Source organism: Coenobita brevimanus, chromosome 106, assembly GCF_032717465.1.
Source record: "Coenobita brevimanus isolate Jiangsu-jjx chromosome 106, ASM3271746v2, whole genome shotgun sequence".
Taxonomy (NCBI): Eukaryota; Metazoa; Arthropoda; class Malacostraca; order Decapoda; family Coenobitidae; genus Coenobita; species Coenobita brevimanus.
In genome coordinates this window covers 7960971-7975802 of record NC_137059.1, presented here as the reverse complement: position 1 = coordinate 7975802, position 14832 = coordinate 7960971, and positions in this window count along the sequence as shown.

The following is a 14832-nucleotide window of genomic DNA, read 5'->3' as shown; positions in this document are numbered from 1 at the left end:
GTTTATGGAAGGGAAGTGAAGAGAGAGAAGGGGGGAGGGTGACCAACAATAAGGTGGAAGGATGGAGTATATCAGTGAGTGATGTGATATGGAGGAAGGATTGCCTGATGGCTTAGGAAAGGCTAATGTGGAGATTTATCCGTGGCCACTTCCTCCGCGGATGAGGCGTCTGGCTATAGACAGGCAGACTATAATTTTCCTCTCGACAAACTATACTCCTACTTTTCCTCTTGTAAATGATTTGTATTTGTGAGACGGAGAGACAATGGTAGATTTAGCACTCGTTCTACACGTTTTTCTCCCTCTTACTGTACAAACAAGCCTTAGCTGCGACAGGGGCTTTATCCCAAGTGTGTTTACGAGTCAAGGTGTTGGTGGTGTTAATTACAAGCGACCCCAAGAGGCTTCTTATTTACCGCCCAGTTTTCCGCCTACCGTGCTGGGCCTTATAGACTGGGTCACCTCCCAGTCCCTGTTAAGGAAGGAGGCGTATGATCCTTCAAACACGATCATAACTTTCACTCTGGCCTTTCTAATGTCACTGTGTCCCACCTCCCTTCCTCCTAACACCTGCATTTAAATACTAGGACTTCACATTTTTCGACCGTTTGGAGCCTATACCTATATCTCTCTCTTTTCTTTTCTTTTCTCACTTTCTTACTTCTTTCTTCCATCTTTCTCTCTCTTTCGACATCACGCTCAGAGGCAGGCCACTGAGACTCAGTTACAGGTTATAGTCAAGTGTACCGAAGTAATCAAGGTGTGTAACTTAAACTGAAGATGGTAACATTTATTCAATCACTTCTTATATTAACACCTTCAGCCCCACAACGTCCTTTTTTCTTCCCTCCAAGCTAACTTTAGACGACTACTTATTCAGCCTAGGATATTCCCTCTCGCACAGTAAAAGAGGTTGTTGAATGCTAAATACAACCCCTCCGGTTAGAAGCTTCACCAAAACGAACAAAATCGTCTGCATACAGCAAGATGTCATCGTAAAGAAGAGGTTACTTCCTTCATTACGATGTCTCTCCTAAATTTAATAAAATAATTCGAACTAAAAAAAAAATGTTCAGGTACAAATTCGGCTAAAGTGGCCAGAGTTTTCTCAGATGAATAAAATGGCCTGTCGTTAATGAAGTACAAAACGGAGTTCGTACTCAGTGACTTATTGGTTAATTACGAGTACCGCACTAATTACGTACATGGTGACATACTCTAGGTAGGCCAAGTACCGTATTTTCAAAGTCCCATTACCTCTCGTGAGGTCAGTCTGCTCAGACGTGCCAGAGACCTGTGGTAGTGTTGTGCTAGTGTGTTTTAGTGATCTGTGTTAGTGTGTTGTAGTGATCAGCGATAGTGCTGTGCTAGTAATCCGTGAAAGTGTTGTGCTAGTGTGTTGTGGTGACCCGTTGTGACCCGTGATAGTGCTGTGCGACCTTGTGTGAATTTGTGCATAATGTCTTCCTCGGCAGAGAGCTGTGTCCCCACTGCAGGTATTGAAAAGGACTACCTTGAATTAAAGGAGGAACTTCTCGAACTGAAGCGGGAGGTACAAATTCTCAGGCAGGAGAAGGCACAAATGAGGGAATTGTTGGAGGAGATGGTGGAGAAAGAGAAAAAGGCTGAAGGTTGGACACTAGTTAACAAGGGTGCAACGAAGTTCACTCTTAAGAAGCAAACGGAAGTTAAGACCACTAATGCACTCGACGCACTACGGGACGAATGTGAAGGGAAGGCAGAGATGGAAGTAGAGGAGAAGAACGGTGAGAGAACTTCCAGTACAGGTAAGTATAAACAGAACAAGAAAGGTAAGAAAAATGTTGCTGTTGTTGGAGACTCCCAGGTAAGATATCTGAACAGGGCCATGTATACTCCACTCGCTAAACATGTGTGTCTTCCAGGGGCCAGGGTGGCTAATGTGATAGAAAAAATTTCAAATATCGTAAAGGATAGTGGTGACAAACCCACTGTGTGCCTCAGTGTAGGAGGCAATGATATTAGTAGCCGTAAGAGTGAGGTACTGTGGCAAAGGTACAAGGTGATGTTAGAAAAGGTTAGGGAGAGGGGAGGAACCCCTGTAGTGCTTGGTATTTTACCCAGGTGGCGGGTTGGAAGAGAGTGGTTGAGCAAGGCAATAGGGTTTAATTGCCGCCTTGAAAGGTATTGCAAAGATAATGCAATACCTTTCATAGACAGCTGGGACCGGTTTTATGGACGGAGTGCCTTGTATAGTTGGGATGGGACTCATCTTAGCAGGCAGGGAGTTACTGTTTTAGCTAGAATGATAGATAAGGAGTTGGAGGGATTTTTTCGAGGTTGAGAAGTAGGTGTACAGGAAGTTGCAGCAACTACACTCAGAAATCATTATTACCATGTTTGGATAGACGCATCAGTACTTGCAAAATTATGAACAAAAGTTCAACCATTAGTGTAGATACATCCACTCAGGCACCTCAAATTGAGCAGGCGATGATAGATGATAGAACAAGCGATGATAGAAGGGCGATAAGCGATAGTACAAAAAAAATGTTATATTAGTAAAGTAAAGAGTTTCCCAGTTAGTAACAAAATAAATAACAGTAAATGCCAAGGTAAAGGCATAACTACTAGTAATAATCTGAAAGTGTGCTACACAAACAGCCGGAGTTTACGTAATAAAATGGATGAACTGAGGGCTTTAATTTGTACAGAGAAAATAGACATTGCCGTTATTAGTGAAACTTGGATGAATACGGACACGCAAGAATTTTTAGCAGAATATCAGATAAAAGGCTATAATATTTTTGTGTCAAACCGTCAGGGAAGAAAGGGGGGAGGGGTAGCTATTTATGTAAAGGATTCATTAAACTGTTACAATAAAGCAGACATTAAAGTAAATAGGGACACAAAGTGTCTGGGTCGAAATTAGTAACAATAGGGAGAAATTAGTCTTAGGAGCAATTTACAGATCTCCTAAATTAAATAGAGCTGATAGTAAATACCTTTGGGAGGAAATTAGGAAAGCATCAGAGTCCAGCTTAGTAATAATTGTAGGGGACCTTAATCTACCAGGGATAGATTGGAGAAATCAGACAGGGGATGCAGAGTCAGAGGAATTTCTAGAGGTAGTACAAGATAATTTTCTTTATCAGTATATCAGGGAGCCCACCAGAGGTAATAATATACTAGATTTGGTTTTAGCTAATAAATATCATTAGTGATTTAGAGGTTAGTGGACGACTTGGTAATAGCGATCATGAAGAAATTAAGTTCAAATTCATTTGGGATGTCTGTTCCACTGAAAATACCTCCACCGTTCCTAATTTTCGTCTAGATTTCGATGGCTTAAGAGCTTATTTTCGAACGGTATTCCACATGGAGATTAGCTATTTGAGGCAATGTCAGGTGAGTGGGGAACCCCAAGTCATAGGTGTGAGGCAGGAAACACGTGGGAATGTCCGTCAGGTGTCTGTGAGGGGGGAGGTGGTAGATAGGAATGTAGTCCAGGTGACGGGAATTAACTCAGCTCCAGTACCAAACAGACGTTCGACCAGTGAGAAGTATAACGAGTTAATAAATATAATACACGGAGGCCAAGATAGATATATCCCTTCAAAACCGTTTAGAACGAATAATTCAGAACCAAGATGGTTAAACAACAGATTAAAATCTCTCATAGGCCAAAGGAAAGGAATATATAGAAAAATAAAACGTGGAGAGGAACACTTACGTAACCGATACACGATTTTAAATAGAGAAGTAAAGAGGGAGATAAGAAAAGCAAAGAGAAGTTATGAAATTAAGGTTGCAAGTGAATCAAAAGAAAACCCCAAGGGTTTTTATCAAATGTACCGTGCGAAAAATAAAGATAGGATAGGACCACTCAGAACAGAATCAGGTGACATTACCAGTGAAGGTAAAGAAATGTGCTCCATCCTAAATAATTATTTCATATCAGTATTCACCAAGGAAAATCTAGACCTGGTCCCTCAAGCAGCAAATATTTACGAAGAGAATACGGAAAATATTCTTAGTAAAATAACCATTAGTAAGGAGGACGTATTGAAAGACATTAATAAGTTAAAATCTCAAAAATCGCCAGGTCCGGACGATATATATGCAAAAATTATAAAAGAAACCAAAGAAGAATTATGTCAGTCACTTTTAACATTATTTAATGACTCTTTTAAGTTCACGAGAAGTTCCCGAGGCGTGGAAGACCGCAAACGTAGTGCCCATCTTTAAAAAGGGTGATAAATCAGCTGCGTCGAATTACCGTCCGATAAGTCTAACGTCAATAGTAGGAAAAATGTTAGAGTCAATTTTGGCAAATAAGATTAAAGAACACTTAGAAAGATTTAATCTTATAAACGAAAGTCAGCACGGATTCAGGCAAGGACGATCCTGCCTCACAAACTTCTTGTCATTCTACTCGGAGGTCTATGAGGCGGTAGATAGCGATAAAGCTTACGATGTTATTTATCTGGACTTTAGTAAAGCTTTTGATAGGCTCACACACGAAAGGTTAGTTAGAAAGGTTCGAGCACACGGTGTAGACGGCGATATCTTAAAATGGATAGAATCCTGGCTGAAAGAACGAAAGCAGAGAGTATTAATAAATGGAACTAAGTCGGACTGGGGATTAGTAACTAGCGGTGTACCACAGGGTTCAGTACTCGGTCCCTTATTATTTATCATATATATAAATGATCTAGACTTAGGAGTCAATAGCAGAATCAGCAAATTTGCCGACGATACAAAAATAGGGCGTATCATTAACTCGACTGACGATTGCCATAACTTACAAAAAGACCTCGATACATTGTCCAAATGGTCTAAAACTTGGCAAATGGAATTTAACGTTGAAAAATGTAAAGTACTTAACGTAGGCAAGACCATTGGAGATACTAAATACAGCTTAGATAACAAAGAAATTAACAAATTGGAATACGAGAGAGATCTAGGAGTTATGATTAGTAACGACCTTAAACCAAGGCAACAATGTATTAATGCGAGAAATAAAGTAAATAGGGTCCTAGGATTTATTTCGAGAAGCGTGAGCAATAGATCATCTAAAGTAATAATGAAACTTTATCTAGCATTAGTAAGGCCACATTTAGACTACGCAGTACAATTTTGGTGTCCTTACTATAGAATGGATATTAATTCGTTAGAAAATGTACAGAGAAGAATGACAAAAATGATACATGACGTCCGGAACCTGTCATATGAAGACACACTGAAAAGACTAAGTCTGCATTCGCTAGAGAGGCGTAGAGTAAGGGGAGACTTAATTGAGGTGTTTAAGTGGATGAAGGGTATAAATAAGGGAGATATCAGCAAGGTACTTAAAGTGAGCATACAGGATAGAACTAGAAATAATGGTTTCAAACTAGAAAAATTCCGTTTCAGTAAGGAAATAGGTAGAAATTGGTTTGGTAATAGAGTAGTAGACGAAGGGAATAAGCTACCTAGTAAAGTAGTTGCTGCCTCTTCCATTGAGAGTTTCAAGCATAGGCTAGATAAGCATATGACTAATAAGGGGTGGATATAGAAAAAAGAAAATCTTATAACCAATACTAATTCATAATTTTTCCTTTTCAGGTGACACTGTGATAGTCTCTATTCTCCTTTCACACTTTCCTGTAAAATGTCCACGCCAGTTTTTCTATACGGAGTGGTGTTCTTTCTGACTTTTTCCTGCCGGCTTCGGCTGGAGGGTTTGGAGGGCAGGGGAGAGACTTCTTCTTTGCTATCCTTATCTCATTCTAGTAGTTCAGTTACCCTTCTAGGAGCTGCCTAGCATGGGCCAACCGGCCTACTGCAGTTATCCTCTCTTCTTATGTTCTTATATAACCATCATCATCATTTTATTTCTGACACCCCGCCTATAAACATGCAGTCTCATACAACAGTACCGGTAAGGTATTAAGGCGAAACCACACACACACACACACACACACACACACACACACACACACACACACACAGTATGCCCTTCGGAAACCCTAAAACGCACACTCATGCAAACACCCCATGTAAACACACACACAAAACACGCACACACACTCACGCGAACAAACACACGCCAACACTACACGAGAGAAGAAACGGGAAACGGGAAAAAATTATCACAAACGACGTGTGTGTGTAAGAGAGAGAGAGAGAGAACCAATAACTATAAGGACGGATAACCAGGTAAGGACAATAATAAATATCAACAAGAGACAGGGTACGTGATGTGGCAAAGTGCTGACTAACCCTCTCCATTTTCCTTTCACCTGGAACAGCTGAACAAACAACAGTGTATTACAGAGCTGGGGAAAGAGTTGTGGTTCCCGTTCGGTCTAAATAACACAGACATCTACACATGGCCTAATGGGCAAAAAATAGTGCAGACATACCTAAACTTACCAGGACAATTTGGGTGTTTACTATCAAATTATTACAACTCCTTATATTGTACTCCACAACGTTTATCTTTGTGTGTATGCGGTACGTATATCAGGTAACAAAGGCTCCATATTAGCTTTAGTTTCTACACGATACAGGGCTAGACATATATGGCAGAAAATACAGTGAGTGTAGCCTAACCATTAGGATGTGCGAATATCAATGCGCTTACTTACAAACACTATAATATTTAGTCGAGTATTATTTTAGCTATGGTCTTCACAGTACAGGGGACTTCACATATTTGGCAGAGGATAGGAGGTATCAGAGATGGTAATATATATGAGCAATGACAACACAGTGTAAGTATTCATTATTCAGTTACACACACACTTTACTTATATAACAGGTGCTTGAGAGAGAGAGGGTCACGCGGTGGCACCGACAAACGGATTGCTCTTCTGCCCATTATACAAATGTCTTTCAATTCCCCTTCCTGTCCACGAAAGGAGGATGGCGGACTATAAAAGATGGGAAACTTCAGTCTGTATTCACTGGGTTCACATCCACACGAGTCTGGCGCCGCAAAACAACAACAACTGACATAATTATCCAAAGTTCAATCTTAACTTTGGTTTGTATGGCTAACCACACGGGACTACATATTCCGGAGAACAGAATACAATGCGTGCACTTAGTTACTCGTTGTATTAAGTTGCGACCTCTACACAGGCTTACACACACAAGGCAGAGAATACCATAAGGATAAGCGAGCGCCTACTATGCAGTATATTCGTACCATCAAGTCGATTATACACCTTAAAGCGCGAGCCTCGTAACCACCTCGCCACTGTGAGTCTAAACGATGCGAGACCACCACATACTGTGATGTTTCCTTTCAGATTCCCACACCCCGGCCACTGCTGTGGGGGAAGCAGTGAGTTTAAGTTGATTCATCCTCGATGGCTGACAAATATATAATTGTCATTATGCATATACTTATCAAATACTGTGGTCACATTAACTCAGTTCACTGCAACCATATTGCAATGGGTCAGGGTGTGGGAAACAGTATGGACACACTACACTCTGTGGTGGACTGGCATGTTTTACACCCACAGTGGCGAGGTGACTACAAGGCCTCTCTCACAGCGGTATTTAATCGACCTGATGGTGTACTGCAATCAGTCAGTCTACAAGGGGCCTAGCAGATGTTCAGTTACTTAGAATTTCACTAATATTACTTTGTATGAAATTAAATGTTAAAACTTCGGCCTAAGTTATATACCCTGTTACAGGGGACCAGACTTACTCGTACAAGGCAAGCTACGACAGCACAACGTGCAAATGTGCGTTCTCAGTGTTCAATTATTGACAGGACTTGGTACAACGTTCTATAACAAACACTACCTTAACTTTTGTTTCCACAGAACCCGGGACTGGTTAGGTGAGTGTAGCCAGGACATCTGAGAATGTGCAATGACGACACAATGGCAGTGCCTATATGGAATATGTGGATAGCCTATTCTATGACACTGAAGAGCACACAGCCACCATATCTCCGACCCATGACAACACAAAGTTCAATTATTTACATACTACAGTGCTTTATTTCATTTTGTGTTTCCACGACACAAGAGTAGACTGTGTAGGCATGATGATATGTAAATGTGGGGTGACAAAATAATGCGCATACTTAATATTCAGTTACAACCATATTGCAGTGTTCTTTTCGAACTTCGGTCTAAATAATAATCTCTACAGCACATAAGACCAGACTAGTACGGCAAAGACCAGTACGTGACAACGACAATCGGCGAATGTGGGATAACACAATGGCCAGATATTTACAACTAAGGTGGTCCCTCCCTTTCCCCTGGGGCCACACACTGTGACTCTTACCACTGCCACATTAGGCTGAATTACGCCACTCAAGGCCGTGGTTGTCTGGCCAGGGGGTAAATTACTAGCAGGGTACGAGGACAGGAAGGGGGGGGGGGTTCGGGGCAGGGGAATGGGGAGTAACTTTTAATAGGGACACTTCACACCCCTTCACTACGATGACGTGTTTCTTCTTTCTTTTTATGCTACAATTTAGGTGAACTATGGCAGCCAAAGTCAACATTATTGTCGGGGAGAGGAAGGCCTGGTGCGAGTTACGATATAAGAACTTAGCTGCGGCGAACTATGTGGCTAACTGAAGACATGAGTGAATTCCTACATTTTTGTTTTCTAAATATTTACTAATAAATTAATTTTTATACTTATTGCCACATCCACAGTGGCAAAAATACAGTACGTTTCCCGCTCACTCACTCTCATTAACTGAGTCACTGTACCGTTTTGAAGAGATCCACACATTATAGGGTGTGTGATGAAGAAGGGTGGGGTATACTGTACATGCATAGAATATACATTTATACACATACGACTACACAAACACAAATACACAAAACAGGAGTACAGGTCGACCCCGTACCTGCATCACGTCGGAATAGCCGTAAATATTAAACAGAAAGGCAGTGCAAAGCACCACACACACACAAACACACACACACACACACACAAACTATGACCCTGACAGTTTATGTTACATTGCATTAGGGGGTATCCCATATTTATCTAATTACCCAGCACAATATGCCATAATATCAAATAATTTTAAAAACTGCACTCCATTATAAAGACTCCCTCCTCATTCTTCACCACACAAGACTAATTCTCTCTCTCTCTCTCTCTCTCTCTCTCTCTCTCTCTAAAACACCTTACATATGCTTACCCGCACACACAAAAGCATACACAAGAGTATGTACGCATTATCAAACACACCTGCACACATCCCTGTACAAATACAAACATAACTCTCCCATCCAATTTACATAATGACATCTCAACATTCACAGGAGTCTCACATAAAACTGCTTCTGTGTTACAAAAGAGTTCATCAACCTATTCCTAAAGGCAAAGCAGCATATGTTTGGTGAATATTATAAGAAACTGCGACACATTGTATCTGCTTGGTTAATATAATATAACCAAGCTGTATAAATAAGAGGTTTAAAAAACATAAAAAAGGAAGGGATATCAACAACTTTACCAATTTTCATAAATGATAGACTAAAATAATATAATCTTGGAGAACAGAAATATTAAAGTCGTAGCCGATTCCAACAACTTAATCGCATATCAAAGTAAGAGGTAAAAAAAAAATACTTTTCATGGAAAAATATTGGTCGCATAAGACAGCAACTTAATCGAACAATTAGTTAAGTTAAATAGATGGTTGGCAAACTCAAACATAAACAGTCGTGCGGTTTCCATGATTCATAAAAGGAAAAATTAAAATTGATGTAAATATACATTAATCCCTTCAGCACGATGATTTTTGTATGTTATTCTTGCAAGCCTCTTTCAATTTTTGAGGCCAACTGAAGACAGGGTGTTAAAAAATCACAAGAGATACATATTTTAATTCAATCCCACAAAAACTTGACCTAAACCCTCGTGTCGGAATGGCTAAAAACTGTGTGAAGATCTTGAAGGCTTGTTATAGTGCAGGAAGTTGTGTATTATGAGCCACGAGAGCAACATTACTGTGCAGGTTTTCAGACACGACCCCTGGAGCGGCGACGACCACCACCCATTTCACTACCAAGGTGAACTGGTGGAGTAGGGGAGTACATGCACCCCTCACCCCACCCCCACCCCTTCCTTACGCTCACTCCCTCCTTACCCATGTGCCACACTCCTCCCTCGACTTACCTCAATCCATTCACCCTCATCCATGCATACTACTCCTCTATCACATTCGTCTTCAATCCGCCTTTCTACACTTGGCCAATTCCACCTTCTTTCTCTCCTCCACCTAAATCCTACTCTCCTCCCTCAGTTCTTTCACCTTCCTTTCCCTTTCTCCTTTCTCCCTTACTCAAGTACCCTTCTCACCCTGTACTCCTCCATTACCTTACTTAAATCCTATCCTCTTCTGTGAGTCTCGTCCTACCTCTTTTCCTTCCTCCCTTTCCCTACTCAAATCCTTCCCTCCGTAGTCAGCCAACCCTCACCCCTTTCTTTCCTTCCTTATCTTACTCATGTAAATTATATCCTGCTTACTCAGTCTTCTCCCGCCCCTTTCCTTCCTCCCTGGCCTTACCTAAATCCTGCTCTCCTCTCCGAGTCTCCCACCAACTCTCACATCCTCACTCTCTTACCCATGCACCCTATTCCTCTCTCACTATTTGTTTCAACTTTACTTTCTTCCCTCAGCCCCTCCCACCCCCTTTTCTTCCTTACGATTAATTCCCTGCCACAACTAACATTTTTTGTGCAGGAAGGACAAGTGTGCATATCATCCCGCGTCCCACGTTCTTCCTGCAAAAACAAATGATAGTTACGGCAGGGAAATGATCATAAGTTTTTGTGCATCTCGGCCCTGGTCCTTCCCTGCACCACGCCCACCCCTTCCTTCATTCTCTTGCAATCATTACTGCCCCGCCCTCGGACCCTGGCCACTTGCCCCTTGCCCTTCCCCTCCCTTTCCCTGTCCTTCCCCTCTCCTCCTCCTACCCAATTCCACCCTCCAGCTTGGCTCATCCCAAGAAAGACCGAACTAAAAGAATATTACGAGTTTACAAGTACAACCAAAAATATTTATTATCTTCATGGATTCTTGTTTACTGAAAAGTCTGTTATAATTATCTGGTTCCTTCAGCCCGAGGACGCATTATTTTTCTGGCAATCTCCAGACAATTTTAATAACCTCTGAAGTTCCTACGAAATGGAACAGTTAGCTACATCCTTCATTAACCGCTTCAGTCTCCTAAACTGAATGAGATCGTTTGAATATAACAAGAACACGTTGTAAAAGATGTATCCTCGTAGTTTGGTGGTTAAAAATACTTCGCTGGTCCTTCCCTGTCACCCCCATCCCTCCTTCCCATTCTCCTACAACCATTACTCCCCCGCCCTCGTACCCCTGTCCTCCTCTCCCTCCCCCACCCCATCCCACCCTGCAGCCACGTTCATACCAACAACACCAGTTCGATCTTCACCACCGACCAGGACCTTTATGGCCAAATTTTCTCGTGTTATGCCACTTCCTGCCTGTCTGCCTGCCCACCTGCTCCTTCCCTTCCTCTCTCCCTCACACCCTTGCATAACACTTCATTCTCCCTATAAAATACTCATCATTCCTTGCATTTCTAATTACTCTTTAGCCCATTCACTTAAGTATTTTATTCAGACCAATTCCAGACGATTTTATTCTAGTGAGTGAAATCGCAGCAGTGAGTTAATTACTATCTCGATTAACCAGTTTCAATCGTGTATTCATTCAGGCTAAGACCAGACGATTTTATAAGGCTGAGAGATATCTGATCAATCAAAGGGTTATAATGATTTCGATTACCCATTCCTCACAGTCTGGTAGTCTGTTAGACTAATGATTAAGCCATTCCTCATATACAGGTAGTTTTTAATTAAGCTAACATCAGAATACTTGTTAAATTATAAAATATCCTAATTTAAATAACCCATTCGTCACAATCAAGTGTGTAGAGAAATTATTGCTTGAGCACGTGATAAATACGATGACTAATACTCGCAGGATGAGATGAAAGAAATGGGATACGGAGCTTTCGTCTGTATTTCGTACACCCTGAAGACGTCCTGAAATACAGATGAACGACCGGAGTGCTATTTTCTTATCCCTTCCTGTGTTTATTATTCATTCAAGTATATATTTAATTAGCCTAACGCCAGGCGACTTTGTTCGACTGGGAAACTGTGACAGTGAGGGGAAATATATACCAAACATGTATTGATTAATCCATTTTTTACATTCACGCCTTTTATTCAAGCCAGCACCAGACGATTTCATGCAACGGAAATCCTAAAACAGAAAAGGGTACCGTAGGACCGGAAATGGCGGCTGACGACTTGGGTTACAGATTTTACTCCCACGAAAACCAGACCAATTATCTTGACACACACACACACACACGGTTTCATTTTAACTACTGCACAAACACTAACACAGAGGATTATATCGATTATATTCAGCTAGCAGAATGCTTAACAGGAAAATAACAATCCCTCAGCCTCATTCACTCAACACCAACCACCAAGAAGATCCACGAAGGCACCAACCTCAGGCGATATCCTCATACTTCTTTTACCAGGTTACAGTAGAGTTTCTCTCTCTCTCTTTCAGCCACCAGCAGTATCCACAATCATATCTTCGTACATCTTCCATTATCAGACCACAATACCGCCACATCAGTTCCGCCAAAACCACAGGACCGCAGTTGGCCCGGGGTGGATCCTTGGCTTCCTTGTCCACCATACCGCACCACACCACACCAAACCACACCACACCAAACCACAACCACACCCGAACCACACCACCCAAACGACAATGGCCATATTCTGCTTGGCATAGGAGACTCTATCATTTCTTCTTTGCTAATTTGTTATTGCAGATGGAAGAGCCTACAGCACCTCTTTATTACTATTTCTATATAATGGCAGGTTAGTATTCTCGTCACCTCTACAGCACCTCATCCTTATCAGCCTATTTTCCCACATGATACATACAAGTAAATATTACCTTTGGCTTAAACTCCCTAGCACCTATATTTGCATATAACACGTCAATACTGGGCCACGACACTCAACAAGCACCTAAACCCTTCTAACCAAGGACGTCTCTTTCTTTTGCTAGCTATCCTCACATGATTTTATTCAACCTACAAAAGACCATCTCAGAGTGAGGGGGTTAGTATCAGTTTCCATTAACTTCATCACTACCAGAGGTCTCTTCAATGCAAGATTTCACTGTACTTAAGTTAAAACAACAAGTTCGATAACGTCTTCTTGTTTTATTCTTGGTATCTTCACACCACATTATTCAACTAATGGGATAGCTTACCAACCACCGTACTTAACAGCACCATTATTAACGAGACTGCAATCACCCGCCGGGTAACTCCATTCTCACCAGAACTAATTAACGAAGCAGTTGTGTGGCGGTGGGTGAGGAACAAGGACGTTTTGCATATATGGATGGGGAGGGAGGCAGAGAGGCGGGCTACCGGGCGTGGTCGGCCATGTTGATGACGTCACGCCTGAAGGTAAACAAAACAAGACAAGAGGCCCAGATTTCATGCATAACTACAGCACGTAACTGACTACAAACTATGGTCAGTCTGGATATAACGGAGATGTTATGACAGAAGAAAATGTAATTCTCTTTCAATAAAAGTATTGGTAAACATGTCATATCACATCTGATATACCATATAACACACACGCAGGCTACACATTCTGAAGCTATTATAAATGTTATACTTTTGCTATCAACCATTAGGACGTATACCGTACATTCATAGCAATTAAGAAAAATAGGTAACTAACAGTATATTACATTCTGATATCCGTTCTTCAATGCTTGCAGGCTAATTAACCTTAGAAGAACCTGTCATACAACTGGAATACATACCAGGTAGGCATGTGACAACACCCATTAATGTTACTGAACCTATGTGACCATAACTGACACCTATTTGACAATTAATAAACGTAAATTATAAGCTTTTTTCCTTATATCATTTTTCATCATAATCATCAATGTGATAATCCCCGGCATAACAAAGGTCTGTGGCGACTGTTGGCAAATGACATATCTTGATTGGTGATCAGCGCCATGCGTCTGCCACCGCCGACCAGCCACGCTATCTTACCACTACATCTCACCCTCACTGGTCTACAATGCCACCCCTGTCTGGCCTCCTCATCCCTTACCTGACCTGCACAGCCCTGACACCCCTCAATAGCCTACACTGCCGTCCTGGCCAGGCCTCCTCATCCCTTACCCGACCTGCACAGCCCTACACCCCCTGCCACACCCTCACTAGTCTACATTCCCGCAGCGATGATCGCCACTGCCCTGCCTGGCCGCCTCATTCCTAACCCGCTCTGAACAACTCCAACATCCCTGCCACACTCTTATACCTCCTTATTCTGTTTCCATGTACCAACCGAAACACTGGCTTGCATAAAATCGTTCCTAAAAAGAAAGCCAAATAATAAAGGACTAATTGCAATATCCGTTCACTTTAAGGTGACTGCATACTGTACTGTGAAAGGCAAAATAGTACGCAGATGGAAAGGAGGACCGAGGAAAATTGCTCTAAAGATAACCTCATGGAAAGGAGGAAAACTTTTTTGCTTCATTTTTCTTAACATTCTTGCCTCGCCCCGCGTCCCACTCAAGCCTCGGCGCTTCATTCCTCACCCTGTCCCCATCCTCCCGAGTTACCTTCCATCCCCAACACCACACGTCATCCCTACCTCTTACTCTGCATCTGAAGTCTCATGAACTGAATAAAAGGTGTAACGTTAAGAACAAAAGACGTCTTCTGTCAAAAGGGAGGGACAAGGATGCGTTCCCAGGTTACT